Here is a 27,674-nt window from a genome sequence, read left to right as displayed (position 1 = left end):
TGTTGGTCAGGCTCGTCCTGAACTCCCAACCTCAGGTGATCTGCTTGCCTCAGCCTCCCAAAGTGCTGGGATTACAGGCGTGAGCCACCACACCTGGCCTTTTCTTTTCATTTGAAAGCTCATTCCATGTGTCTGTGTAGTGATTATTGATAGATTTGGATTTATTGCTATCATTTTTTTGTTTACTGTTTGTTTCAGGTTTTCTGATTTTCTCTCTTCCACCCCAGCCTCTTTACCTACTTTTTGAAATTGCGCACTCTATGTTGTGGAGGTTTATGAAGGACCATTTCTCTACCAGGACAACTGTGATGAATATGTTTAGGAGGTTTCCATGTTACAGTGTTCTTGTGATTCTGGAGACAACTTGTTCAAGCCGTATGTCTTAGTGCGGCAGTAGATTTTTTAGTTAATAATGTTTGGGGCTATCTGGGTTACCTTAGGTTGACTATATGAATAGTTAAGTTTTTCGTATTTTTCAGTATTTTGAAATAGTTCAGACAGTTGTGAAAGAAAAAGTATTAAAGACAGTAAAAACAGATTTTATTAAGTATTGCAGTGGAGGAAAGCAGCTTCAGTAAAGCTGAGCTCAACTCTGAATACAGCAAAGCCAGCCTGGGATTTATAAAGCGTAGAAGCACAGTGAGGGGTCAGTGGGTGGAAAATGTCTAAAAGCAGACATCAGGGGTGTGGGGATTGTCACTAAAGGCAGGTCAAGGACTTAAGACTTCAAGGTGGCAGATGAGAAATTTGACTAATTATTGAGGATTGGCTCTCTAGCAGGATTCTAGGGACTTGCAGGCTCAGGACAAGCCCTGGTTAAAAAGAGGGGCTTAGAGGCCTAAAGTTTGGGTAAGGAGAGTGTCTGTTACAGTGAAAGAAGCAGAGGAAATTAGCAGCTACCTTTAGAAAACTAAGTGTTACCATATAAGCTACTACATTGATCTGCACTTCTCCAAGTTCCAAAGTGGCAGATCCATTTGAAATTACCCAAACATAGGCCACACATTTAACTGATGGAGATTTTGTCTACATTCTGTACATTGATAATTCTGAAGCACTCCAAGCAGTGCCTGACAGTGAGTGAGCTGGGGGACGGGGTGTGGTAGTGACTTGTGAGAGGCCCGCAACACGTGTGTCACTGTGCAGCCTCATCCTCTTCATTATTCCTTGGTGAGGAGGACCTCTGGGTTCCATCCTTTCAGAGGACAGTGGGGTGGATGCTGACAGACTCCTAAGAGAGACTTTTCTCTTCTTTTTGTTTTTTTTTTTTTTTTGGAGACGGAGTCTTGCTCTGTTGCCCAGGCTAGAGTGTAATGGTACGATCTCAGCTCAATGCAACTTCTGCCCTCCGGGTTCAAGCGATTCTCCTGCCTCAGCCTCCAGAGTAGCTGGGATTACAGGCGCACATCACCGTGCCCGGCTAATTGTTTGCTTGCTTGTCTGTTTTGAGACAGAGTTTCACTCTTTGTTGCCCAGACTGGAGTGCAATGCACAATCTCAGCTCAGCACAACCTCCACCTCCCGGGTTCAAGCAGTTCTGCCTCAGTCTCCCAAGTAGCTGGGATTACAGGCATGCGTCACCATGCCTGGCCTTTTTTTGTTTTGTTTTAAGCATATTTAGTAAAAACAAGGTTTCTCCATGTTGGTCAGGCTGGTCTCGAATTCCTGACCTCAGGTGATCCACCACCTACCAAAGTGCTGGGATTACACGCGTGAGCCACCACACCTGGCCAGAGTTTAGGCGGGGTAAGAGGCCGCCTGGGAACCCCGCGTCCCGCCTGGACACACCGATGACCTGCAGCGGCCACACAGTGGGCCACCGCTCCTGGCCACTGGCACAGCCTTGCCCTCTGGGCCCCCGTGCCTGCGCACTCCATGGCCTGGCCGCGCTGCAGCCCCGCTGCCTTGTGGGAAATGTAGTCCGGCGCTCCGGTCCTAAGCGCCGGGCGCGGCTGCGTCGGTCGCCGCTGCTCCCGCTCCTGCGCTCCTGCTAGGAGAGGGTGAGTGCGGGGCCGGTGGCGGGGGTGCGTGCCAGCCTCCTCGTAGGCCCCCGCAGGAGGAACTCCGGACTGCGGGGCGAGACCCCTGCTTCCTGAGGGCTGAGGGGCGGGCCCGCTGCAGATGGACCGGGGGCGCGGCCTCACTGCGCCTGTGGAGCGCACGGCCTCCAGTTCCAGGTGCGCTCCTTCTTCCCCAGGAGCTGGCGGCAGGAGCACACGGGCAGCTGACCTCCAGCGCGGTCCTGGGCAGGCGCCCAGGTGGAATCGCAGCCCGGGAGCAGCGGGGATGGGGGCTCGAACAAGGGCCACACCGGGACCACGGGTCAGGGAGGGGCCCAAGGTTCCAGGAGTCGCTCAGAGCCGAGTTTCTCCTTGGCTTTCCCCAGCCGTGCGCGGTTTTCTCCTGGGACAGGGCAGATGCTGCGAACGTGGAGCGAAACTGCCCCGCGGACATCCTGGGGATTCTGGGCGAGAGGCCAGGTCTCCCTGCGCAGCATCTGCCCTTTATGTAAACCGTGTCTCGGGACCCGCCCTCTGGATCTCATTCGGAGGGCGCTGGCGTAGGTTCACCTCCCATCTCTCCATAAGAATTGGGAGGCCAACCTGGTGCAGGTTTCTACCTCAGGGAATCTTTTTTTTTTTTTCCTTAAGCCATTTCACTGTAGCACAACTAGAAAATTCAGATTAAAACAATCATTCAAAATATATCTCAATCTACATGGCAGTGTGAATACGTGTATAAGCATAGAAACACTTTGCACTTTGTTTTTAAACAAATATGAATATTAGTAACTTTTTCACCATCTATCTTTTAAAATTGAGTCATGAGATGCGTTTGGTAAGGGGTTTGAAGTGCACAAATCTTAAGCCTCATAGTTTTTTACTGGCCTAAACACCCAGTGAAGATAGAGAATACACCTGAAAAAAAAACCATTTTAAGATGTTGACGCCATCTACTTATACCAGATTTTAAATACGTCGTCATTTTAATGAGTGTGAGGGAAAGTATGGATGTGTCGTAGTTAATCCTCTCCTTAGGGTTTTCCTTTTTTTCCAATATTATAAACAATATAGGCCATCTGGCTACATACATCCTTGCATTTTGTCTTATTCTATAAATCTCTTAAAGTGAAATTTCTAGGTCAAGGGTGCAGTAAGGATTTTGATACTTCCTGTCTTATTCCCTCCAGAAAAGTTCCAGTTTATATAAACACTTGCAGTGTAAGAGTGCCAGATTTACCCACACCAACTGTGAATGTTAGTATTCTCTTGAACTTCTGAGAGGTGCAAAAGATAGGATTGTTTACATTTGCATTTTGAACACTAATGAATATTTTCATGCAGTTTGCATTTTGTATTTTAATTTTGTGTCTGATACGTAAATAAGCTTCTTTCCTGACTATGCAGAAATGTTACAGGTTCCTATGGTCAGACATGAAAACCTTTCTTCACTGTTGGGTGTTTGACATCATTGGCAGAGAAGCTGTCTGTCCCACGAGATCACAAAAATGTTTGTAGTTTCTCTTAGTACTTTCATGTTTTGTGTACATTTATATTTTTTTCCAAATGGTAAGCCTTTGTTACAAGTTACTTAGTAATTTTTTTCTTTGGTGATATGAAATGTCACTTATTTCATATCTTGAATGAAATATATACACACACACGCACACATATATATACATACATGTGTATTTGAACCATTTAGGTTGGTAGAATTTTAATTTGTTCCATTGATCCTTTTCCCTGTTTGGCTATAACATCCATGATGGCAGAGAGTTTATCTGTTTTATTGACAGCTGTATCCACCCCTACCCCATGCAATGGTGCCTGGTATGCAGTAGGTGGTCGACAGTATATCTGATGAATAAGTCAGTAATAATGTGTTCCAATTCTTGTAGCTTTATGAGTACTGGCGGGCAAGTTGTCTCTCATCAGTATTCTTTTTTTAAAAAAATCTTAGCTATTGTAATGCACAACTTAAATATTTTTTCCATAATTAATGAACCTTTTTTTTTTTTTTTGAGATGGAGTCTTGCTCTCTCACCCAGGCTAGAGTGCAGTGGTGTGATCTCAACACTGCAACCTCCACCTCCCCAGTTCAAGTGATTCTCCTGCCTCAGCCCCCTGAGTAGTTGGGATTACAGGTGCCCACCACCACTCCCTAATTTTTGTATTTTTAGTAGAGACAGGGTTTCGCCATGTTGGCCAGGCTGGTCTCGAACTCCTGGCCTCTAGTGATCCACCCACCTTGGCCTCCCAAAGTGCTGGGAGCCACCGCGCTTGGCCCATGTTAACTTTAAAATACTGTTACTTAGGCATAACTTGGTTGGGAATGTGTTAAGTTTATGAATTAAAGAAATGACATCCTGTATATTGAGACATCTTATGTAAGAACATGTCATGACTCTTCTGTTGTTCATCTTTATATAGCTAAATAGGTATAATGAAGCGTACTTAATACATGAAAATCATTTTCTTTATGTAGCTACTATTCAGATCTTATTTAGTTTATTTATAGGTATTTTCTTTGTTGCTGTTGGAGGAGTCTTGTTTCTCATGGCTTCTTTCCCTTCCCTCAGCTCTACCTCCTCTGGTTTTGTCCCTCCCCAAGGAAGAAACGCAGGAAGGAAGGAAGAAGGCAATGGCTGCTTGGCTTCTGCCATTGGGAGCTGGGGTGAGCTCATTTTTCTCTCTCAAACCTCCCCCTTACTCCTGTACTGCATGTAGGCCTCACTGCTGAGGACAGGGTTATTGAAATGGCAGAATGCTGGATATTTTTCACAAAGCCCCCTCTGTGTTCCTGACCTCTGTTCCCAGCTGCCACTTATTCAGCTGAATACCCTGGCCTGCTGTGCTTTTGGTGCTGTTCAAGGGTCAGAAAGGGAAAAAAATTACATGCAAGCTGGTCCTGGTGCTTAGGGCTTATGGGCTCTCAGGGATCATAAAAGAAGGCACATCTGCATGGGATACAGTCATAATTGCACTTGAATATGGTAATAAGAACAAGTGTCGTTAGGGACCCACATGATCAGTATTCCAAGCTTGAGTGAAGGGGAGGATCAGGGTGGTGGCCAGGAGAAGTAGGTAGTGTTCGCCCATCTCAGGGACTGGGAAGGGATAACTGGAGAGGATTTGCTGTAATGGAGTCGGTGTGTCCAGAGTTTAAATCCCGACTCTACCATTTCATAGCTACAGTGTCTTGGCAAGAGGCTTGACTTTCCTGAAACATTATTTCCTCATGGTCGTAATAGGAATTACAGCATTAACTAACTGTCTGCCATATAGATGCAATTGTTTTTTTTATTTTTTTTATTTTTTTTTTTGAGAGGGAGTCTTGCTCTGTCGCCCGGGCTGGAGTGCAGTGGCAGGATCTCAGCTCACTGCAAGCTCCGCCTCCCAGGTTTACGCCATTCTCCTGTGTCAGCCTCCCGAGTAGCTGGGACTACAGGTGCCCGCCACCTCGCCCGGCTAGTTTTTTGTGTTTTTAGTAGAGACGGGGTTTCACTGTGTTAGCCAGGATGGTCTCGATCTCCTGACCTCGTGATCCGCCCGTCTCGGCCTCCCAAAGTGCTGGGATTACAGGCTTGAGCCACCGTGCCCGGCCGATGCAATTGTTAAGAATTTCACATGGCTCATTTCATTTAATAATAATAGCTACTTCATAGGTCTGTTGAACGTTCAAATAAAATAATGAAAGTAAAAAATGCCTGGCATGGTTCCTGGAGTGTTGAAGTTATGCAGCAAGTTGTAGGCATTCTTAGTATCATCCCAGCCAAGAGCCTGGTGTATAGACTTCTAGAGGTGGAATGAAGAGGACAGTGACTGACAGTGAGACGTGCTTGGCTGGAGTAGAAGAAATAGGATTAAAATTTTAGGACCAAGTGTCAGGAAGGAGGAGTGTGTGTGTTTGGCAGGGTGGTGGCCATGGGGTTGGAGGTCAGTCTGAGGAATTTTGATTAGGGAGTTGGCATGATCAAAGCTTTTCTAGGAAAAAGTAGTGTCCACGAGATGGAGGGAAGCATGGAGCTGGGATAGTAGGTGAGGATTCTAGGCTTGTCTGAAAAAGAAAATAAGGCATCAGAAGACTTGACCCTAACTTCTTTCTTTTAAAGGTTAAACTAACTTAGCCTTGTTGTCTGGAATATTGAAGACTTAACGGCATTTTCTCTTTTCATAAAATTATATATTAGGGGTTGTTGATTTATTAGGATCACTTGTTTATTTATTAGAGACCAGTTTAAAGAAAGCTTCGTGGAGGCAAGTATAAACTGTTGTGATTTACATTTGTACTACTTTCTTCAGTATTATCACACTCAGTTATAAAAGGCAAAATAACTTTTAAAATGGGGGTATTGGAGAAAGGGAGTTTTTGGAAGAGGGAAAGGTTGAAAGGGGAAGCATTCAGAAGATTTTGGTTGATGACAGGTGTGGTTTGGTTGTCAGTAACCTACTTTTAATTCGTGTAGTCAAAATAGTGTTTATTTTTAAATCAGCTTTTTCTGAGGCACAGTTTAATAAAATAACCCATTTTAAGCATTGAGTTTTGACAAATTTATGCGCCAACATAGCCACCCCCAGTCAAGGTACAGAATGTTTGCATCACCCCCAGACAATGTCCTCATGCCACTTCTAGTCCACGTCCCCCACCCCAGGAGGTCATTGGTTTGAGTTCTGTCTGTATAGTCTTGCCCTTTCTAGAACTTCATGTAAATGAAATCAAACAGTGTATATGCTTTTGTGCCTGGCATTTTTTGCTCAGCGTAGTGTTTTTCAGATCTATCCATGATATTGTGTGTAGTGATAGTTTATTCCTTTTTATGTCTTAAGTAGCACACAGTTGAATATACTACCTTTTGTTCATTCACTTGTGACAGACATGTTCAACTTGTTTCCTGTTTTTAGCTATTAGGAATAAAACTGCTCTGAACATTCATGTATGAGTCTGTTTGTGGATATATTCTTTCATTTCTCTTGGGTAAATACCTAGGAGTGAAATTGCTAGGTGAAGTGTACATTTGACTTTGTAACGAACAGCTGTTTTCCAAAGTATATGCACCATTGTACATTTCCTCCTGCAGTATCTGAGAATTCCAGTTGCTCCACATGCTCTTCCATACTTGGTCTATCTGTTTCCAAGAGCTGCTGTAATAAAGTGCCACAAATTGAGTTGCTCGAAACAATAGAAATTTATTGTCTCACAGTTTTGGAGGCCAGAAGTCAGAAATAAAGGCATTTCCAGGGTCGTGCTCTCTGAAACTTGTGGGGGATCCTTCCTTGCCTCTTCCTAGCTTCTAGCTTCTGGTGGTTTGCTGGAACTCTTTGGTGTTCCTTGGTGCATGGCTGCATCCCTATCTCCTGTGTCACCTGATGTTATCCTTATGGGTTGATGTCTTCAAATAGCCATTTTTCTTACAAGGATAGGGGCCCACCCTACTCTATTATGACCTCATCTTAACAGTTAAATTTGAGACAACCCTATTTTCAGATAAGGTCATATTGCAAGGTACTAGAAGTTGGGACTTCAACATATCTTTTTTGGGGGACACAGTTCATAACATTAGGTGTTATAAGCTTTTTAAATTTTAGTTATTTTCAAGGGTGGAAAATGGTATCTTGTGTGTGTCTTTTTTTTTTTTAACTTTTATTATGAAATAATTTCAGACTTTAAAAACTGCTGCAAGACTGGGCACGGTGGCTCACACCTGTAATCCCAGCACTTGGGGAGGCCGTGGCAGGTCGATCATTTGAGGTCAGGAGTTCGAGACCAACCTGGCCAACATGGTGAAACCCCGTCTCCACTAAAAATACAAAAAAATGAGCCAGGTGTGGTGGCACACACCTATAATCCCAGCTATTCAGGAGGCTGAGGTGGGAGAATCACTGGAACCCAGGAGGCAGAGGTCGCAGTGAGCTGAGATCACTCCACTGCACTCTAGCCTGGGAGACAGAGTGAGACTCCATCTAAAACAACAACAACAACAACAAATGCTGCAAAAATAAAACAATTTCTGGATAGTCTTCATCTGAATTAACATTTTTGCCATTTTTCTCTTCCTGTATACACACACATGTTTATGTAATATATTTGTGAACCATTGGAGAATAAATTACAGACATGCCCATTTCACTCTTAAGTGTCTGTGTGTGCTTTCTGTTACCATACATGATAAAAATACAGTTATCAAAATGAGAAAACTTACATCAATACAATACTATTAGCCAATCTACAAACCTTACTTGGATTTTGCCACCTGTCCTACAAGTGTCCTTTATCTGGTGCAGAATCCAATCCAGATGACACATTGTATTTAGCTATCGTATCTCCTTGGTCTCCTTTCATCTAGAATAGTTCAGGATTGATCTTCTATGACTTGGATACTTTTGAAGAGTACAGGTCAATTATTTCATAGAATGCTCCTCAATGTGGGTTTGTTTGATGTTTGCTGTTAATCTGATTCAGATTGTGATTAATTAAAATTTGAATGGCTGATATAGTCACAGTGTTCAGAATTCAAAAATAAGCATTCACTTAAAATAAGTCTTCTTCCTACCCTTGTCTCCAAGCTCCCTATTATCTCTCCCCATAAAAAGGTAGTGATTCTCATTTCTTAGGTAGCCTTTCAGAGATGACTACAAAAGCCCATGAATATATGTATTTTCCCCAATTTTTAATCCAGTTGGTAACAGATAATATTTACTCAGGAGTCTGCACCTGTTCTTTTTTTTTTTTTTTTTTGAGATGGAGTCTCGCTCCGCCTCCCGGGTTCACGCCATTCTCCTGCCTCAGCTTCCAAGTAGTTGGGACTACAGGCGCCTGCCACCACGCCCGGCTAATTTTTTGTATTTTTAGTAGAGACGGGGTTTCACTGTGTTAGCCAGGATGGTCTCAATCTCCTGACCTCGTGATCTGCCCGCCTCGGCCGCCTCCCAAAGTGCTGGGATTACAGGCGTGAGCCACTGCGCCTGGCCACCTGTTCTATTTTTAGCTAGTTTGCATTTCACAATATATCTTGGAGCCCTGTCCATATCAGTACATCGGAGGCTTCTTTCTTTGATTATGTGGGTATATCATAGTTAACCAGTCTGCCTTAAGGGACATTAGTCTAGACACTTGATAGCAGCTGATGACAGGCATTTCTTCACTTTTGTTGCTGTTTCTCTGAATTACTGATCAGTCACTTGGAACTGTACAGCAGATAATGAGAAATGAGTAACTCAGATGTTGAGAAATAAAGTGTAAAGTGTAAAAAAGTGTAGATGTGTTTATAACCGGTAAATGAAATGCAATTATGAAGCTCAGTAATAGGTTTGGGACACATCAGTGCAACATTAGAGTCGTTTTCCTTTTTTCCTCTTTCTCCATAGTTTCATCTTTCCCATATTGGCCAGTGATGTGAGTGTGAATTGTCCAGGTATTACTTTTATTTGCCTTTAAATTTAATCTTTTTTTGAATATAAATATTGGGCATATGGACTAATCATATCTACTATCCCTTTTTAAAAATTTAAAGGCTATGAGAGAGAATTCCAGGTTTCCAATCTTCAGAAACAACTATGATATACATTATTCCAGCCTTTTAAAATACCTCTCTACACCCTTTGCCCATTTTTAATATGGGTTATTTACATGTAAAAGAGGTCTTTTCTATAAAGTAGATAGTATTCCTTTGCTATATGTTGCCCATATTCTCCATCATTTTTCTTTTAAATTTGTTTATAATATCTTTTGTTAAAATAAGTTTTGAAGTTTTATGCAGTTAAATTTCCTTTCTCTTTGTTTGGCTTTGGGATCATGCTATGAAAAGGAGCCGGGCGCGGTGGCTCACGCCTGTAATCCCAACACTCTGGGAGGCCAAGGTGGGTGAATCATGAGGTCAAGACTTGAGATCGAGACCATCCTGGCCAACATGGTGAAACCCCATCTCTACTAAAAATACAAAATTACAAACATAAAATACAAAAATACAAAAATTAGCTGAGCGTGGTGGCACGTGCCTGTAGTCCCAGCTACTCGGGAGGCTGAGGCAGGAGAATCAGTTGAACCCAGGAGGTGGAAGTTGTCGTGAGCCAAGATTGTGCCACTGCACTCCAGCCTGGCAATAGAGTGAGACTCCGTCTCAAAAAAAAAAAAAAAAAAAGAAAGAAAGAAAAGATTTCTGTACCCCAAGGTAATATAAATACTTTTCAGTGTTTCCTATTAGTTTTATAATTTTAAATTTATATCCTTGAGCTATCTGGAATGTATTGTCTGTGATGTGAAGTAGGGATCTAACTTCATTTAACATGATGTAGTGAAGCATTTCATCCATCCATCCACTCGTTAAACATATTTAGCGCCACTCTGCCATGTGGTGCGCTGTGTTCTGGATACTGGGAATATTGCAGTGAATAAGAGAGGCAAAGTCTTCTTCTCTGAGCTCGTATTTTCCATAGGGGATGCAGACAATAAAGAGGAAATATTGTTGAGGATAGTGTTAGGTGCTGTGATGAGGACAGCAGGACAACATGGTAGAGTGTCACTCGGTGCTGTTTTAGCTCAGCAGAGGAGTGGCCCCTCTCAGGAGATGGCACTGGAGCTGATGTTATCTACTGAAATAATCTGCTCACTCTCCATAGACTTGAAATGGAACCTTTAAAATATGCCAAATTGTCACATATATATGAAATTTATATGAGAGTTTATATTATATATAGTTTACTTATATATGAGTTTATTTTAAAAATTTATATTTATAAGTTTGTTTTTCTGGATTCTGTTCCATTCTTTCTGTTGTAATACCACACTATTTTATTTGTTGTCTCAGAATTTTTTTTTTTTTTTTTTTGAGCTGTCACCAGGCTGGAGTGCAATGGAGCGATCTTGGCTCACTGCAACCTCCGCCTGCCGGGTTCAAGGAATCCTCTTGCCTCAGCCTCCTGAGTAGCTGGGACTATAGGCATGCGCCACCACGCCTGGCTAAGTTTTTGTATTTTAGTAGAGATGGGGTTTCACCATGCTGGCCAGGCTGGTCTCGAACTCCTGACCTCGTGATGTGCCTTCCTCAGCCTCCCAAAGTGCTGGGATTACAGGCGTGAGCCACTGCGCCCGGCCCATTTTGTTATTTTGTAAAGCAACTCGCCTCATTTTTCTTTTCAAAAGTTTCGTTACTGTTCTCATAATATTTATCCTTCTAGTAAAATTTTATTATCAAGTTCCAACAGTAATAGTAAAAAAGTAAAATTAGGCAGTTCTGATTTGAATTTTGAATTTCAAAGTGTGTAAGTCAATCTGAGGAAGATTGCCATCTTTACGATGTTTATTCTTCATATTAAGTTTAAAAAAAAAGATGATACTTTATTCTATTCAGATCTTTCATTATGGCCTTTGTTCACTCTACAGACCAATCATGAAGGTCTTGCATATTTCTCTTAAATGTATTCTTAGGTGTTTCATTTTTAGTTGCTGTTGTAATTGGGGTTTAAATATGATTGTGATTTTGTAAAGAAAAAAATTTGGATTGCTAAGTATTGTATCTGAAGACATTTTGCTGCCTAAAACATTTTGGTGCCTAAAGCTTCATCACTATCATATTTTCTTTATAAATTATACTTTCATCATTTATAATGTCCTTACTCTATTTGATATGCAGTTTTTTCAAACAATAACAATATCAAAAGGTCTTTGTCTTTAGGTTTAGGAAAACCTCTGTATGAGTAAGATAAACCCACGAAGCTCCTTAAACACCATGAGTTATCCTGTACTGAATGTAGTGCTAGGGGGAAAATGACTCATACTAACTAGAAAAGAGGAAAGGAACAAAACATCTTAAGGGATTGATGACAAATGTATGGTACTACTAAGTTTCATGTTCACTTTTTTTTTTTTTGGAGACAAGGCCTGGCTCTGTTGCCCAGACTGGACTACAGTGGTGTGATCTCAGCCCACTGCAACCTCCGCCTCTTGAGCTCAAGTCATGTTCCCACCTCAGCCTCTCAAATAGCTGGGACCACAGGTGCACGCTGCCATGCCCAGCTAATTTTTCTCTTTTTTATAGAGACAGGGTTTTGTCATGTTACCCAGGCTGGTCTTGAACTCCTGAACTCAAGCCATCCACCACCTGCCTTGGCCTCCCAAAGTGCTGGTATTACAGGTGTGAGCCACCACATCCGGCCATGTTCACCTTTCAAGGTGCCTTTTGTAGTTACCTGAATCAGCACTTTACCAGCCCACAGCTGGCACAGGGATCTGCAGTGCATTTCACAGTAGAAGCTCTGCATGCTGGGCACAGAGCCAGCACTTAAGGTGGTGAGAGTTTAGGGAAGCAAGGAAGATCTGCACATAACAACCTGGATTTGGACTTTTATTTTGCCTACTGTATTCAGCTAACAAGGTAATTTATAGAAAAAAAGTGGAGTATTTTTGGAAGGGGAATCTTGTATTTCTGATTTGATGCCTTCTTTCACCAAAAAGAGGCTTATTCTTGTTTTCACGTATATTCTCCCTTATCTGATATATGTTATTCTCGCTGCTTTATTTATATTTGCATTTGTCTGCCATATCCTGTCTCTGCCCTCCTCTTTTGAAATTTTAAGATTTTTGGTTTCTGTTTTACATATATCTTTTGTAGGTACCATACAGCTGGATTTTAAATCAATTTTAGAGTTTTTGTCTTTTTTTTTTTTTTGAGACAGAGTCTTGCTCTGTCGCCTAGGCTGGAGTGCAGTGGCACAATCTCAGCTCACTGCAACCTCTGCCTCCCAGGTTCAAGCGATTTTCCAGTCTCAGCCTCCCAAGTAGCTGGGGACTACAGGTGCATGCCACCATGTCTGCCTAATTTTTTTGTATTTTTAGTAGAGACAGGGTTTCATTATGTTGGCCATGCTGGTCTTGAACTCCCGACCTCAAGCAATCTGCCCACCTCAGCCTCCCAAGTGCTGGGATTACAGGCATGAGCCACCATGCCCAGCTGAGTTTCTGTCTTTTTTTTTTAAGTTTTTATGTAAAAGATTCCCTTTTTAATCTGTTCCAAAGTGTTGGAAGCTGAACTATACAAGTTCCTGCCACTCATCCTTCCAGTAAAGTTTTCTGAGAACATACTTTTTAAATGCAAAAATAACAGGAGGACCCTCTAACTGAAACCAGGTAGGACCAGAGTCAGCTCCTCAAGCCCCTGGGGCAGTCTGGCCAAAGCTGGCCTTATGGAGCGAGCGTATGGAGAAGTCTGGGGAACTGGGCCATCTTGTGAGGAAAGGGCTGAGCAAGCTCATGTTCTCTTTAGTGAAAGTGGTCCAAATTCACATCCAAAAGCCTCCATTATGGCGTTCCCTGGCACTCTTCTTATATTTTATACATTGAAGGCAGCTCCCTCTTTTATGGCCAGTATAAGCAGGCAAAGAAACAAAGGAATGTAGATACATATATGTGTACATATATATTTTATACAGTTAAAACATACATATTTTATATATGTATATACATATATACACATATTTGGGGGTAGGGAGAGGAGACGAGGGTCATGTAAACCTAAACAGTCATCACATTACCCCAAATGAGCCTGACTTTAACAAAGAGATAATCAGTAACTCCTGGGGGTTAAGTGACAACATGGGTACAGCAAGAAGGGAAAGGGCACAAATTTAACTCTTAAATATACTTTGATATGTGTTTGGCAGAGTTCAGGCCAACCCCAGGCTTCTGTCCTTGCCAGACAAGTAAGCTGATGATATTCAAAGAAAAAAATAAATAAATACAAATTCAAGCAGAGCTCCATACCACAGTTTCCGACCACCAGGAACAGAAACTTTGGCTCCAAGGCAAATGAAATAAACAAAAAAAAGTATTTCCACTTACAACATGAAAATACAGAAACTTCATCAAAGAAACAAAACTATCAAGTCTACTTCCAGCAAAACTGAGGTAGCACTGCTTTCTCTGCATTCAGTGCTTGAGTGGTTCTGAGTATGTGCTTAAAAAAATGCTCCCTTGACCGACAGGTGCAGCATGTTGATGGATAAAGTCAACATGAAATGCAATCAGTCAAAGAAGGAATGAGCAAGAAGTGAGGGAAATCGGAGTTCTGCATAAATTAGCTTAAAAGGGGGTTGTCACCAGACTACAAATGCTCATGGCTGGCCTTGGCTCTCCAAGAGCTCTAAATAGCCTGGAAATTAATACAATGTGACTAACAGTTAACACTCCTATTCAAATCTGTGTAGATATTTAAAAATAATTATTACTGGCTGGGGGTGGTGGCTCACGCCTGTAATCCCAGCACTTTGGGAGGCTGAGGCTGGTGGATCACGAGATCAGGAGATCGAGACCATCATGACTAACACGGTGAAACCCCATCTCTACTAAAAATACAAAAAATTACCTAGGCGTGGTGGCGGGCGCCTGTAGTCCCAGCTACTCGGGAGGCTGAGGCAGAAGGATGGCATGAACCCGGGAGGCAGAGCTTGCAGTGAGCCAAGATCACACCACTGTACTCCAGCCTGGGCAACAGAGCAAGACTCTATCTCAAAAAAAAAAAAAAAATTTTGTTACAACCTAATTTCAACCATGTAAATGGCACTACACACAGTACAGACCTGCCCTGAAAAACAATATGCAAAACTGAGATCTGGCACTGTATCATTTTATAATGTTAATTCACCCTAACGGTCCCATCGCCTCTCCCTGCTGTATGCCCTCCCCTACCAAAAAAAAAATCTAATTTGTGCAAGAAATGGCAGGCTTACTCTATCTGAAGGCTTCAAAAAAAGATAACATGTAGGCAGGTTCAAATACTTTGGGAGATTCCCCCCAAAAAAGAAATAATCAAAATAACCAAAAAATGAAGAAAGTGCCTAAAACATGATACAGCATTTTAGAGCCCTTTCAGATACAAGGCAGAGAAAGGTGTGTTGGGAGAAAAGCTGACTATTGGGAAAAAACGCTGAGGCAGGGCTTGCATGTCTGACACAGTGTAAAAGAGTCTTGGAACATGTCCTGGGTCCAGGGTCTAAAACCCCTTGTGGCCTTTGGAACACCAAGCTCTGTGCTAAAGGGTGGAAGGCTGCACTGCAGCACCATAATCTAAGCCCAGGGCATAAAACCCCTTGTGGCTTGGATGGAATCCAGGGCTTGGCGTAAAACCCCTTGTGGCCTCTGGAATGTGTCTAGACTTGCTGGCTCCTTGCTTCTAGCACTCCCAGGCTCATAGATCGAAGGTATCTTAAACTAGAAGAACATGTTTCCCATTATCTCAAGTAGCAGAACATGTTCCATATGCTTCAAAGATCATGTGCTTGATAAACGACTTTCTTCCAACCCTTACATCCTCACCACCTGCTTGTTTGATCTTCAGTGAATAGTGCTGGCTTCCAGAGCTCAGGGCCTTCGCAGCCTCCATACTAGTGTTGGCCCCCTGGTCCCACTTTCACTCTTGTCTTTTCTCATTCCTTTGACTTCGCCGGACTTCGTAGCTCCCACGGCCTGGGGTTGAGTCTGATCACTCTAACAGAGGTGTAAAGTAGAAAATATCCAGATCTTCAGTAGTTTCCCAAAAGGTTCAATTCCTCAGCCACAGGGCAGTGGGCAGATACTTGCTGCTGTGCCTGGGACAGAGCCACTAAGTCTGCTCCTCAGGACACAAGCCCTTGGGCCCTGAGCTGAGTGCACCTCTCCCTTCCTCTTCTCTTTTCCTTTGCTCCATTTCCCACTCCACAAGGGTGTCAAAGAGACTTGACCAGGCCTCATCTTCACTGTGGTTGTTGCTGAGGTCAGGGCCAACACTTGAGTGAAGTTAAGGAACATGTTCCAACTGTCCCAGGAGATGGCCTTGATCCTCAAGGGGTTCTCTGTTAGGAAGTTTAGCCATTGGTCGAATACCAGAGAATTGTTCTGGGTAGAGACTAGTTTCCACAGGACAATGGTTATTTGCCGATGCAGTGACCACTGCCCTTCTTCAGAGTCCAGGCCAAACTGAAATGTGAACTGGTAGAGATCCTTGACTTTATCCTCTAGTTTGGCTTCTGTTAAAAGGCTAGGGAACCGTGCACAGATTCTGTCACTGCTGTCTGCACTTAATGCTTTGCAGCCGTCAAAAAACTCCTTTCTGGTGAATTTGCACATAGTTGCAGCCTGGAACTTCCAAGCCAAGAGCAGCACTCGAAATTCTGTGGGGTTGACACATAGGTCATTGCAAAAGCGCTCCATGCCTTCCTCCAAAATTGCATCTTCCCACTCATCCTTGTAGCACCTGAACAGTTCTTCCAACCCCTGCAAGGAAGACTCCTCAACATTGGACTTGGACTCCCTCCCAGCATCTCCCGAGGACTCCCGGGATGTCAGCAGCTGGCAGGCCTCAGTGGCAGCCTTGGCCTTCTTGGTCGTGTTGACAAGGCTGTCTCCACTTGGCTTGCCACAGAGTGTTACTTGCTCCTCACAGTGGCCTGCACCCACCTACCGTGTGACTCATTGCTGGGGTCATGGTCTGCATCCTTGCTGCCCAGGGTGGATGAGGGATTCTTAAGCTTGGTTACACACTAGCCCATGGTGCTGGTGGCCTGGCCTTTAGAGTGGCCCCCTCTGGATCGGATACCCTCGCTTCCGCTGGCCCGTGTACCTCAACATGCCATCAGTCAGAGGAGCCAGCCAACAGCCGCTCCAGAGGTTCCTCCAGTCGAACCCTTTCTGGAAACAACAGTGGCCTGGTGGATCCAAACCACCTACCATTCCCACTGGGGTTTCCAGGCTCCTTACCCCCGCCACTGCTGCCTTTTCTTCCACTACTGCCACCGCCTCCTCTTTATCTGCCAAGTTTTTGCCTTTTAACAGGGAAAGTGAACCACTGATGTTTGTCACTATACGTGTGTTAAGTATTTTTCTGGTTATTTATGCTTATTATGTGGTCTTATTTCCTTTATTCTCCTTTCTTTACATTTGTTGAACATCTGATGATTTTCTTAGTTCCCTTTCTCCAAGGATAAAATGAAAATTCTGCACTTTTCCTGAAAATACTTGTCAGTGATTTTTTATATATTTTTGTGACTTTGAAATATTGATTAAATAAAAATTAGGGAGAAAATAATAAGAAAGGAAGGAAGGAAGGGAGGGAGGAAGGAAGGAAGGAAGGACAGTGAACTCTATGCCTGAGTGTTGACACTTTTTCTGGAGTTCCTAGTCTTGGATATGAAGTACACGAATTTCTTGGAAATCGATTTGCCCTCTCTCTCTCTTATTCAGTCCTCCTCTCTCCACTACAGTTGACCCTTAAATAACACAAGTTTGAACTACATAGGCCCATGTTGATGTGGATTTTTTCCAATAAAAGTTACACTGAGTGTGCCTGCTTCTCCTGCCACCTGCTGTACCTTTGCTACCCGAGACAGCAAGACCAACCTCTCCTTTCCTGCCTCCTCCTCTGCCCTCTGTATGTGAAGAGAAAGACCTTTGTGATGATCCACTTCTATTTAATGAGTATACGTGAAATAACTGTTACATTATTAGTAAGGCTTCCAGTCAACAGCAGGCTATTAGGAGTTAAGTTTTGGGGGAGTCAAAAGTTATACGTGGATTTTAGACTGTGAGGGAGGTTGGTGTCCCTAACCCCCATGTATTCAAGGGTCAGTTGTACTTTCTCCCTTTTCCTTATTTACATATCAGAATGCTCTCTGTCCTTAAATGATGAAAACCTTTTCTATTGCTTTATTTCTATTACCTATTCTTATTTCCATAGTCTCTCTTATCTTCTTTACAAAAAGTTTTAAGTAATTTATCTGGCCAGACACAGTGGCTCACTCCTGTAATCCCAGCTCTTTGGGAGGCAGAGGCGGGCAGATCACTTGAGGTCAGGAGTTTGAGACCAGCCTGGCCAACATGGTGAAACTCCATCTCTACCAAAAATACAAAAATTAGCCAGGCGTGGTGGGTGTTTGTAATCCCAGCTACTCAAGAGGCTGAGGCAGAAGAATTTCTTGAAACCAGGAAGGGGAGGTTACAGTGAGCCGAGAATGTGCCACTGCACTCCATCCAGCCTGGGTGACAGAGAAGACTCAGTCTCAAAAAAATAAGAAAGAGAAAGGAAAGAAACAAAAAGAACGAGGGCTGGACTGTGACTGTACGTGGCTGATAAACTGCTATCGACCTCATCTGTTCCATGTCAAGTGTCCTGTGTTTGGTCATCATGTACCATTTAGGGCAGGGATTCCCTCCTTCACCAGTGGGGTGAATAGGAGGTTATCACAGCACCACTCCCTCCTCTCCCACGGGAATCTAGAGCAGGCTTTTGTGCCTTTCCCTTTTTCTCACTTATACCTACTTTTCCTGTCCTTACCTCCCAAAACACTTTTTATATTCTGTCTCTGGTTATTTCATGATTCGTTGCAGACATTTTCTTCCATTTGGAAGGCAGCATGTTTTCTCACACAGATCTTTGTGCCCTGTCCTTTTAGTGCTGCTGGGCTTTTCGCTTCCCTCAGTGGGTTTTGTTGGCATAATTGCTCATTGAGGAGGAATTTTTAGTTTCAGGAGTCAGTGACCTTCAAGGATGTGTCTATAGATTTCTCTTGGGAAGAGTGGATTCAAGCAGATTCTGCTCAGAGGATGACCATGTATGGGGAGGTGATGCTGGAGAACTACAGGAACCTGTTCTCACCGGGTAAGGACTTCTTATAACTCAAAACCCACCTCTTCACACCTTTCCCCCTCAATCCTGTGTGACCTCTGAAATTTATGAATTTGGACTCGAAATCCCTGATCATAAGGCTTTGTTTTAGGGTGTTTGCTTGGTGTCCTCTCTTTCAAGGTGGAAGACTGAAATTTTCTGTAGAGAATGGAAAATGGGGAACTTCATAAGCCACACCTTCCTTGTTTCAGAAGCCGTGAAGGAGAAAGGATCAGAACTGTGCTAGGATTGGTTTTTAGACTCAGTTCAGAACCCAAAGTTAATGTCTTTCCTCTCAAGCAGGAAATGACCTTTCCAAACCCAATGTGACTTCCCAGCTGGAACGAGAAGAACTGAGCCTGATGAAAACAGAACTGCCTGAGGGTGGCTTTACAGGTAAGTACCAGGCTGCACAGACTTGTTACATGAGTATGTCTCTTGGAAGAAAATCACTTCAGAGATTGTTGGGTCTCTGGAGAGACTAGAGCTACTGGATATGTGTTCTCAGATGACACCTCCGCATTACTGATGGGCCTCATTTCTCTAGGGCTCCCTTATGTCATCTTGCAGGGAGGTGGTGGATTATGAGGAGTAAATGAGTTGTTACATTGATGGCACTTACCCACTGCCTGGAACATACTGAGCATTTGGTAAATGTTAGCAACCACTATGTCCTCTTCTGTCTTCCTCTGCACTCTGAATACAATCCTTGTCTTTACTACACTACACTATTTTGTGTTGAATGATAGTTTCTTTATTATAAAATGTAAGGTATATTTTTTATTATAGATTTCTATGGATTTTATTACTATTGATATTTGTATTTATCCTTATGTAAATAACCTATGTATTCATGTATCTATTGAGTACTATTCTTAGCACTGGGACTACAGCAATAAGCACAGCAGGCAAAGTGTTTTTGAAGAGCTTATATGCTCATAGAGGAGACAATAAACTAATAAAGGAAGAAGGAAGGGAGGGAGGGACAGAAGGGAAAGGAAAGGAGGCAGGAAGGGAGGAAATGAATATAACACAGTGATAGGTGTGGTGTGGAAAAATAAAGCAGCATAAGGAAACTACATTAGTTAAAAGGAGTGTGATTTTATAGGTTGGTCAGGGAGGGCCTCTCCTTTAATGTGACTTTTGAACAATACTCAAAGTGATGGGCCATGTAGGACAACATTGAGGACCTAGGGAACAGCAGGTGCGAAGGTCCTGAGGTAGGAGATTGCGTGGCATTGTTTGAAGGGGAGAGTACTAAGAGATACAAAGATTTCTGTAAATCTTATCTTTCAGTCCTTCTGTAAAAAGATCTGTTTGTACTATCATTTTTTAAATTTCTGTGAGCCACTTTCTCATTCTCTCAGTGTTCTTCTTAAATAGCAGTCTTTCTAATGCATGCACTAACTTCACTCATCTGTTTGAGAATACTTCGTTTTTCTTGTTTCTGATTTTCTGGTATGTATGTGCAGCAGTTTTTTCCGTGTTCCCTAGATTATTTTATTTATGCCATTTTCATTGCTTATAGTCATTCTGGTGGGTTTTCTGGAAGCAGCAGAAGCAAACACATATGTTTTGATACTGTGTTTTCATCTCCCACTTCTTTACCCCCTTTGTGCTTCCCCACCAGGTTAGAACCTAAAGGTTTTTCACTTTTTTTTTTTTTTTGGAAGATGCAGTCAGGCTGGAGTGCAGTGGCACAATCTTGGCTCACTGCAACCTCCACCTCCCAGGTTCAAGCAAATCTCCTGCCTCAACCTCCCAAGTAGCTGGAACTACAGGTGCACACTGCCACGCCTGGCTAATTTTTTGCATTTTAGTAGAGCATGGTTTCACTGTGTCGTCCAGACTAGTCTGAGCTCAGGCAGTCTGCCTGCTTCGGCCTCCAAAAGTGCTAGGATTATAGGCATGATAGTGGGGAAACCAGCCCCCAATATTTCAACATAAGTTCTTTTCTATTTTGCCTAAGTATCAGCCGGTCTGAGAAATAAAGGGAAAGAGTACAAAAGAAATAAATGGCACAGCTGGGTCTCTGGGGGTGACATCACATGTTGGCAGGTTCCGTGATGCCCCCTGAGCCGCAAAACCAGCAAGTTTTTATTAGTGATTTTCAAAGGGGACGGAGTGTACGAATAGGGTATGGGTCACAGAGATCACATGCTTCAAAGGCAATAAAATATCACAAGACAAATGCCAGGGCAAGGTCACAAGGCCAGGATGAAACTAGAATTGCTGATGAAGTTTCATATCCCACTGTGCACACATTGTCATTGATAAACATCTTAACAGGAAACAGGGTTCAAGAGCAGAGAACCAGTCTGACTAGAATTCGCCAGGCTGGAATTTCCTAATCCTAGCAAGCCTGGGGGTACTGCAGGAGACTAGGGCATGTTTCATCCCTATCTACAACTGCATAAGGCAGACACTCTCAGAGTGGCCATTTTAGAGGCCTCCCCTTGGGAATGCATTCTTTTCCCAGGGCTGTTAATTATTAATATTCCTTACTGGGGAAAGAATTCAGCAATATTTCTCTTACCTGTTTTCGGCAATAAGAGAAACATGACTCTGTCCTGCCCGGCTCCCAGGCAGTCAGACCTAATGGTTATCTCTCTTGTTCCCTGAACATGGCTGTTATCCTGTTCTTTTTTCAAGGTGCCCAGATTTCATATTGTTCAAACACACATGCTTCATGAACAATTTGTGCAATTAACGCAATCATCACAGGGTCCTGAGTTGACATACATTCTCAGCTTACAAAGATGACGGGATTAAGAGATTAAAATAAAGACAGGCATAGGAAATGATAAGAGTATTGACTGGGGAAGTGATAAATGTCCATGAAATCTTCACACAATTTATGTTTAGAGATTGCAGTAAAGACAGGCGTAAGGAATTATAAAAGTATTAATTTGGGGAACTAATAAATGTCCATGAAATCGTCACAATTTATGTTCTTCTATCATGGCTTCTGCAGGTCCCTCTGTTCGGGATCACTGACTTCCCACAACAGCGTGAGCCACACCGCACCTGGCCCATTTGTTTTTTTTTATTGCATGTCACACTGTATTTTACTCATCATTTTGAATGTCTGCCTTTTTAGCCGGGCATGGTGGCTTGCACCTGTAATCCCAGCTGAGTTATTCAGGAGGCTGAGGCACGAGAATCACTTGAACCCAGGAGGCGGAGGTTGCGTTAAGCTGAGATCGTGCCACCGCACTCCAGCCTGGGTAACAGAGCAATACCCACTAATATGTAGGTTCACTGAATTGTTATTGAACATGTTTTTCTTCATATTCCCTGCCTACGACATTGCCTGCTGGACTAAGTAGTTAAATATTGGTTGAGTGAATATTGAATGACATCAAGTAGAATTTTCATAAATCTCATGAAAATATAAATTTGAATTTGTGAAATTCATATCAATACAGATTGGATAATTATTGGGATGAGTGAATGAGTGGGCAGGGCAAAACAGCAAAGAGGGAACCCTCAGTACAATAACATATTGAGGGGGCCTAAGGGTGCTCTGGCAAAGGTGAGGGGTCCAAGGAGGAGGAGAGAACAGGGTCAAAGGGAAAGAGGAGAGCCAAGGCAGAGTATGCCAGTGCCAAGTAGGGAATGAAAATGCCTTTTGGACTTGGTGATGAGGGAGTGACCCAGGGAAGAGCCCATTTCATGCTGAGAGAAATATGCTGTGGGCAGAAAAGTGAAGGAGAAGCAAGCAAGTGAAGACTTTTAAGTACAGACTGTCATTTCAACAAGGTCAGCTTCAAAGGAAAAGGAAGAAAGAATAAGAACTCAGAAGAAGCCTGTGGTTTAACAAGGAAAAGACTTGAGTGTATCTAAAAGAGCAGAGGGGTGTCCACCGCAGTGGGAGAAACTAAAGAGAGGCAAAAGTTGAATGGAAAGGAGCCCGTAGAACGCAATGATTTGCAAACTCCAGATCTTGTTCTTTCCAGATTTTCTTGGATATTGCTGCCAGATTAATCTGCCATTTAGTCTTCTCATCCTGTCCAAGTCAAGAGGAGAAAGTATTGACTGAGTGCTGTGCCCAGCTCTTCCACAGCCAGCGTCTCACTTGCTTGACACAAAACGTCTGTGGGTAAGTACTGTTACTCCTCTTATGGTGGAAGAAATTGGCTCTGAAAGGTGAAATAGCATGTCAGAATTTGAACACATATATTTTGTTGGTTTTTTACTTTGAGTTTAATGGTAATTCTTGCTTTCTTCCCTTGCCCTGCTGTGAATTCTTATTTCCTACTATATTTAGTAAAACTAGAAACTTCTGTATCCTGGCCTAATTTTCTTTTCAGCATAATTTCTTCTTTTTGTACTAAAGTTTTTTATAGTTGAAAGCTCTGTTAGATTTTTGCTCCTGTTTTACAAAAGATGAATAGAAACTGGAAATCCAGAAGTGCTGTCCCTGGTGCCAGTATTATCATTGTAAACTAGCTAATGTTGAGAAAAAATAGAAATTATTAGTAATGTGGAAAGCAGTGACTTTTAGCCTCTCATTAGTGGTAATTAGATCTAAATCATGTAATGATGTTCGGTTACAAATGAAACAAAAATTAAGAACATGCATAAAGTCTTAGAAACCTACTATCAAAGACTATGTGTAAAAATACAGTTGGGGATTCTAGAATCTTTTTAGCTCTCCAGGAAGCCACCCTAACCATCCCTAAACATGGGAGCCTGCTGTCTGTTTTGCACATGATTTTGAAAAATGTGGGCAGGTGTGGTGGCTCACGCCTGTAATTTCGGCACTTTGGGAGGCCCAGATGGGCGAATCATGAGGTCAGAAGATCAAGACCATCCTGACCAACATGGTGAAACCCCACCTTTACTGAAATACAAAAAATTAGCCAGGCGTGGTGATGTGCACTTGTAGTCCCAGCTACTCGGGAGGCTGAGGCAGGAGAATTGCTTGAACCCAGGAGGTGGAGGTTGCAGTGAGCCGAGATCGTGCCGTTGCACTCTAGCATGGTGACAGAGTGAGACTCCGTCTCAAAAAAAAAAAAAAAAAAATTCAGCCAGATGTGGTGGCTCATACCTGTAATCCCAGCACTTCGGGAGGCTGAGGCGGGCAGATCTCTTGAGGTCAAGAGTTCGAGACCTGTCTGGCTAATATGGTAAAACCCCGTCTCTGCTAAAAATACAAAAATTTGCCAGGCATGGTAGCACGCATCTATAATTCCGGCTACTTGGGAGGCTGAGGCACAAGAATCACTTGAACCCGGGAGGCGGAGTTTGCGGTAAGCCGAGATCACACCACTGCACTCCAGCCCGGGCAACATTTCAGAGATGTACTGGGTAACTACTTCTCTGTGTATATGTATGTGTGTCCATGTAAACATATGTGTATATATATATAGAAACACACACAGAGAATTTATATAGTTAGAGTCCCTACCTGCATGCTCACATGAGCCTCACTGATGTTTAATACATACACATATCTTTGCTTCCATTACTAGGAAAACTGATCTAAAACACTATAATGAGTGTAGAAGTATTCAAAAAGGTCATTCTTCCTTAAATAAGACAGGCCCACTGCTGCCCCAGGGCCTTAGCACTGGCTGTTACCCTGTCTGGGAAGCTCTCCCTTAGATAGTCCTATGACTTCCTCTCAGTCCCCCGAAGTCTTGGTCTAAATGTCACCTTTTCAGTGAGGCCTTTCCTTATGACCCAGTTTAAAATTGCAGACCTTTCCTCTCACCCATCATGTTCCCTATATCCATTTAAATGCTTTTATTGTTTTTCTATAAGGTATACCACTTAAAATACTAAGGATTTTCTTATTGTCTTCCTTTCTCTTGCTAAAATATGTTTCATAAGGGCAGACATTTTTTCTGTTTATTGCTATATCCTGAGCACCTAGAACAGTACCTGGCTTGATAAGTATTTATTGAATGAATGATTTATCATGTTAAAAAAATCAGTTTGACTGCTATATGGAGAGAATGCATTGTAGGGTAGCAAGAGTTTAAATAGAAAATCCAGACAGATGGGTATAGAAATCGTCTAGTTGGGTGTTACGAGTAGCTTAACTGTTACCCAGAGGATGGAAGAAATATAAAAGGAGAAAAGAAAGAAATCAACTTGCCCTTTTCAGGAAGCATGGGACCTGCTTGCTGCCCAGTCCCATCCCACACACCAATACTGTGCAAGCTCCCAGCCTCTGCTATGGCTTGTGCCAGCCATATGTACTAAGGGGTCTGTGACAGACCAGACACCTTGGTCTGGAGACGCTTGTTCGTGTCTTGATGAGTATCAAAGTTATATAAATCCTATAAGTTAATGAGGGAAGGCAGAAAAAACATTCCAAGCCATTAAGGGAGTATTGAGTATTTCCAGTATTATTACTCAAAAGTCTTGTTTAGGCAAAAAGGAAAGGCAGAGAGAACTGTATGTTGCTTAATGTAAAATATTAATAATGGTAATAACAGATAATCACTGGATCCTTATTACATCCAAGCATAATGCTATGTGCTTTATCAATGAGATAGTAAAATGTCAAGGATCTGAAACATTGTTTAATCCTGGAAGAGCTACAGTTTCTGACCTATAATGCTCAGGTTCCAAGCCCACAATACTCCATCAGTTCTGAGTAAAGCCCCCCTAACCAAGCCCACAACACTCCATCAGTTCTGAGTAAAGCCGCCCTAACCAAGCCCACAACACTCCATCACTTCTGAGTAAAGCTGCCCTAACCAAGCCCACAACACTCCATCACTTCTGAGTAAAGCCGCCCTAACCAAGCCCACAACACTCCATCAGTTCTGAGTAAAGCCACCCTAATGATTTTCATTTTGTAGGTAGACAGTTATATAATTTGGGAAAAATTAAAATTTTCCCCCATCTCAGTTGCCATATTGGTCACACTTTTGGAATAACATTAAATGGTAGTAGTAATAGTAAGCACCTTTTCCTTGGTTCTGTTACTAGAGAGAATTCTTCTAGGGTTTTATTTTTATTCTTGGTGCAATGCTAATATTTTTGTTTTTGAATCAGGAATGGATGAAGGATACCAATTGAATACTTCTGAAGCATCTGTCAGGTTGATCATATGACCTATGACCTATTAATATGATAGTAATAGATTCTGAACGGTGAACCATTCTTTATTTTCTGGATAAATCCTTCTTCATCCTAGTTATACTCTTGATATCTAAGCAACCAGCATTGTTTAAAAACACTAAGCGTTCTGGCTCTGATATTACAATGACTGAACAGGGTGGGTCTGCTGGTGACAAATTCTCTTAGTTTTCTTCCATATGAGAATGTCTCTATTTCACCTTGATTCCTGAAAGATTTTTGCTAATATAGAACTCTAGGTTTGTGGTTATTTTCTTTCAGCACTTTGAAATAATTAGTCCACTTCCTTCTGGCATCCATGGTTTCTGATGAGAAATTCAGCTTTTCATATTTTTGCCCCACACCAAGTAGTGTATCAATTTTCCTTGGTTGCTTTCAAGATTGTTTTGTACTTCCATTTTTAGAATTTATGGCTGGGCATGGTGGTTCACGCCTGTAATCTCAGCACTTTGGGAGGTGAAGGCAGGCGGATCACTTGAGGCCAGGAGTTTGAGACCAGCCTGGGCAAAACATGGTGAAACCCTTTCTCTGCGAAAAATACAAAAGTACTTGGGTGTGGTAGTGTATACCTGTAGTCCCAGCTACTTAGGAGGCTGAAGCACGGGAATCACTTGAACCCAGGAGGTGAAGGTTGTGGTGAGCCAAGGTTGTACCACTGCACTTCAGCCTGGGCGACAGAGTGGGCTCTTATCTCAAAAAAAAAAAAAATTGATTTTGATGCATCTGAGCATGGATGTCTTTGGGTTGACCCTGTACCTATAGGTTGAAGTCTTTTGTCAAATATAAGTTTTTAGCCATGATTTCTTCAAATATTTTTTCAGCACCAAACATTTTCTCCTTCTGTGCTACTCCAGTGAGACAAATATTAGATCTTTTGTTGCCCCATCTATCCCTGAGGTGTTCTTCATCTTTATTTTTTCTCGATCTTTTCTGGGTTGTTCAGATTGAATAATTTCTTTTAATCTGTCTTCAAGTTAATTCTTTCCTGTTTTCACCCTTCTGCTGTTGAACCTATTTAGCAAGATTTCTATTTTCCATATCAATAAATAAATGTTTATATATTAAAAATACTGGAGGGCCGGGCGCAGGGGCTCACGCCTGTAATCCCAGCACTTTGGGAGGCTGAGGCTGGTGGGTCATGAGGTTGGGATATCAAGACCAGCTTGACCAACATAGTGAAACACCGTCTTTACTAAAAATACAAAAATTAGCTGAGCATGGTGGTGCACACCTGTAGTCCCAGCTACTCGGGAGGCTGAGGCAGGAGAATCGCTTGAACCTGGGAGGTGGAGGTTGCTGTGAGCTGAGATCGCACCAATGCACTCCAGCAGCTTGGGCAACAGAGTGAGACTTCGTCTCAAAAAAAAACAAAAAACAAAAAAAAACCTGTATATTTTTCACTTCCAGAATTTCCACTTAGTTCTTTTTTATATGCTCATTTTCTTTGCTGAGATTTTATTTCCATTTCTTTAGAGTGTGTTCACTCTACTTGTTGGAGCAAGTAAGGCAGCTGCTTTCAAGTCCTTGTAAGATCATGGTATCATCTCACTTGATGTCTGTTGGTTATCTTTACCCATGTAAGTTGAAATGTTCCTGGGTCTTTATATTCTCAGTGACTTCAAAAGGCATCATGGGCATTTAGAATGTAATGTTATAAAACTCTATGACTTACTGAAATCCAAAAGAAAATGTTGATATTTCTGTTTTAGCAGGCAGTCAACCTGGTTGAGCTCAGACTACCAAGTCCAAACAGCTTTCTGTGGGTTGTGGTTTCTTTTTTTTTTTTTTTTTTTGTCTCATGTGAACCCATCTAAAGTATTTAACTTTTATTTTTTTTATTTATTTATTTTTTTATTATTGTACTTTAAGTTCTAGGGTACATTTGCATAACGTGCAGGTTTGTTACATATGTATACTTGTGCCATGTTGGTGTGCTGCACCCATCAAC

General features: G+C 42.4%; 1 protein-coding gene and 1 pseudogene across 3 annotated transcripts in view; one reads left to right on the top strand and one right to left on the bottom strand.

The window, feature by feature from the left end:
- The first annotated feature begins 1,917 nt into the window (after nucleotides 1-1,917).
- ZFP2 (ZFP2 zinc finger protein) overlaps nucleotides 1,918-27,674 on the top strand; it is a 36,183-nt gene continuing 10,426 nt past the window's right edge. Inside the window, exons 1-4 of one of the 3 annotated variants that reach the window (XM_011960169.1) lie at nucleotides 1,918-2,000; nucleotides 18,487-18,622; nucleotides 18,929-19,024; nucleotides 22,588-22,730. The gene's annotated coding sequence lies outside the window, so the exon portion shown is untranslated. The remainder of the gene's footprint in view (nucleotides 2,001-18,486; nucleotides 18,623-18,928; nucleotides 19,025-22,587; nucleotides 22,731-27,674) is intronic. The other 2 variants (XM_011960168.1, XM_011960170.1) reach the window with 2 other exon arrangements.
- LOC105524770 lies at nucleotides 15,593-16,517 on the bottom strand (annotated as a pseudogene).

Source organism: Colobus angolensis, unplaced genomic scaffold (assembly GCF_000951035.1).
Source record: "Colobus angolensis palliatus isolate OR3802 unplaced genomic scaffold, Cang.pa_1.0 Scaffold509, whole genome shotgun sequence".
NCBI lineage: Eukaryota > Metazoa > Chordata > Mammalia > Primates > Cercopithecidae > Colobus > Colobus angolensis.
This window is presented reverse-complemented; position numbering and strand designations above follow the sequence as displayed.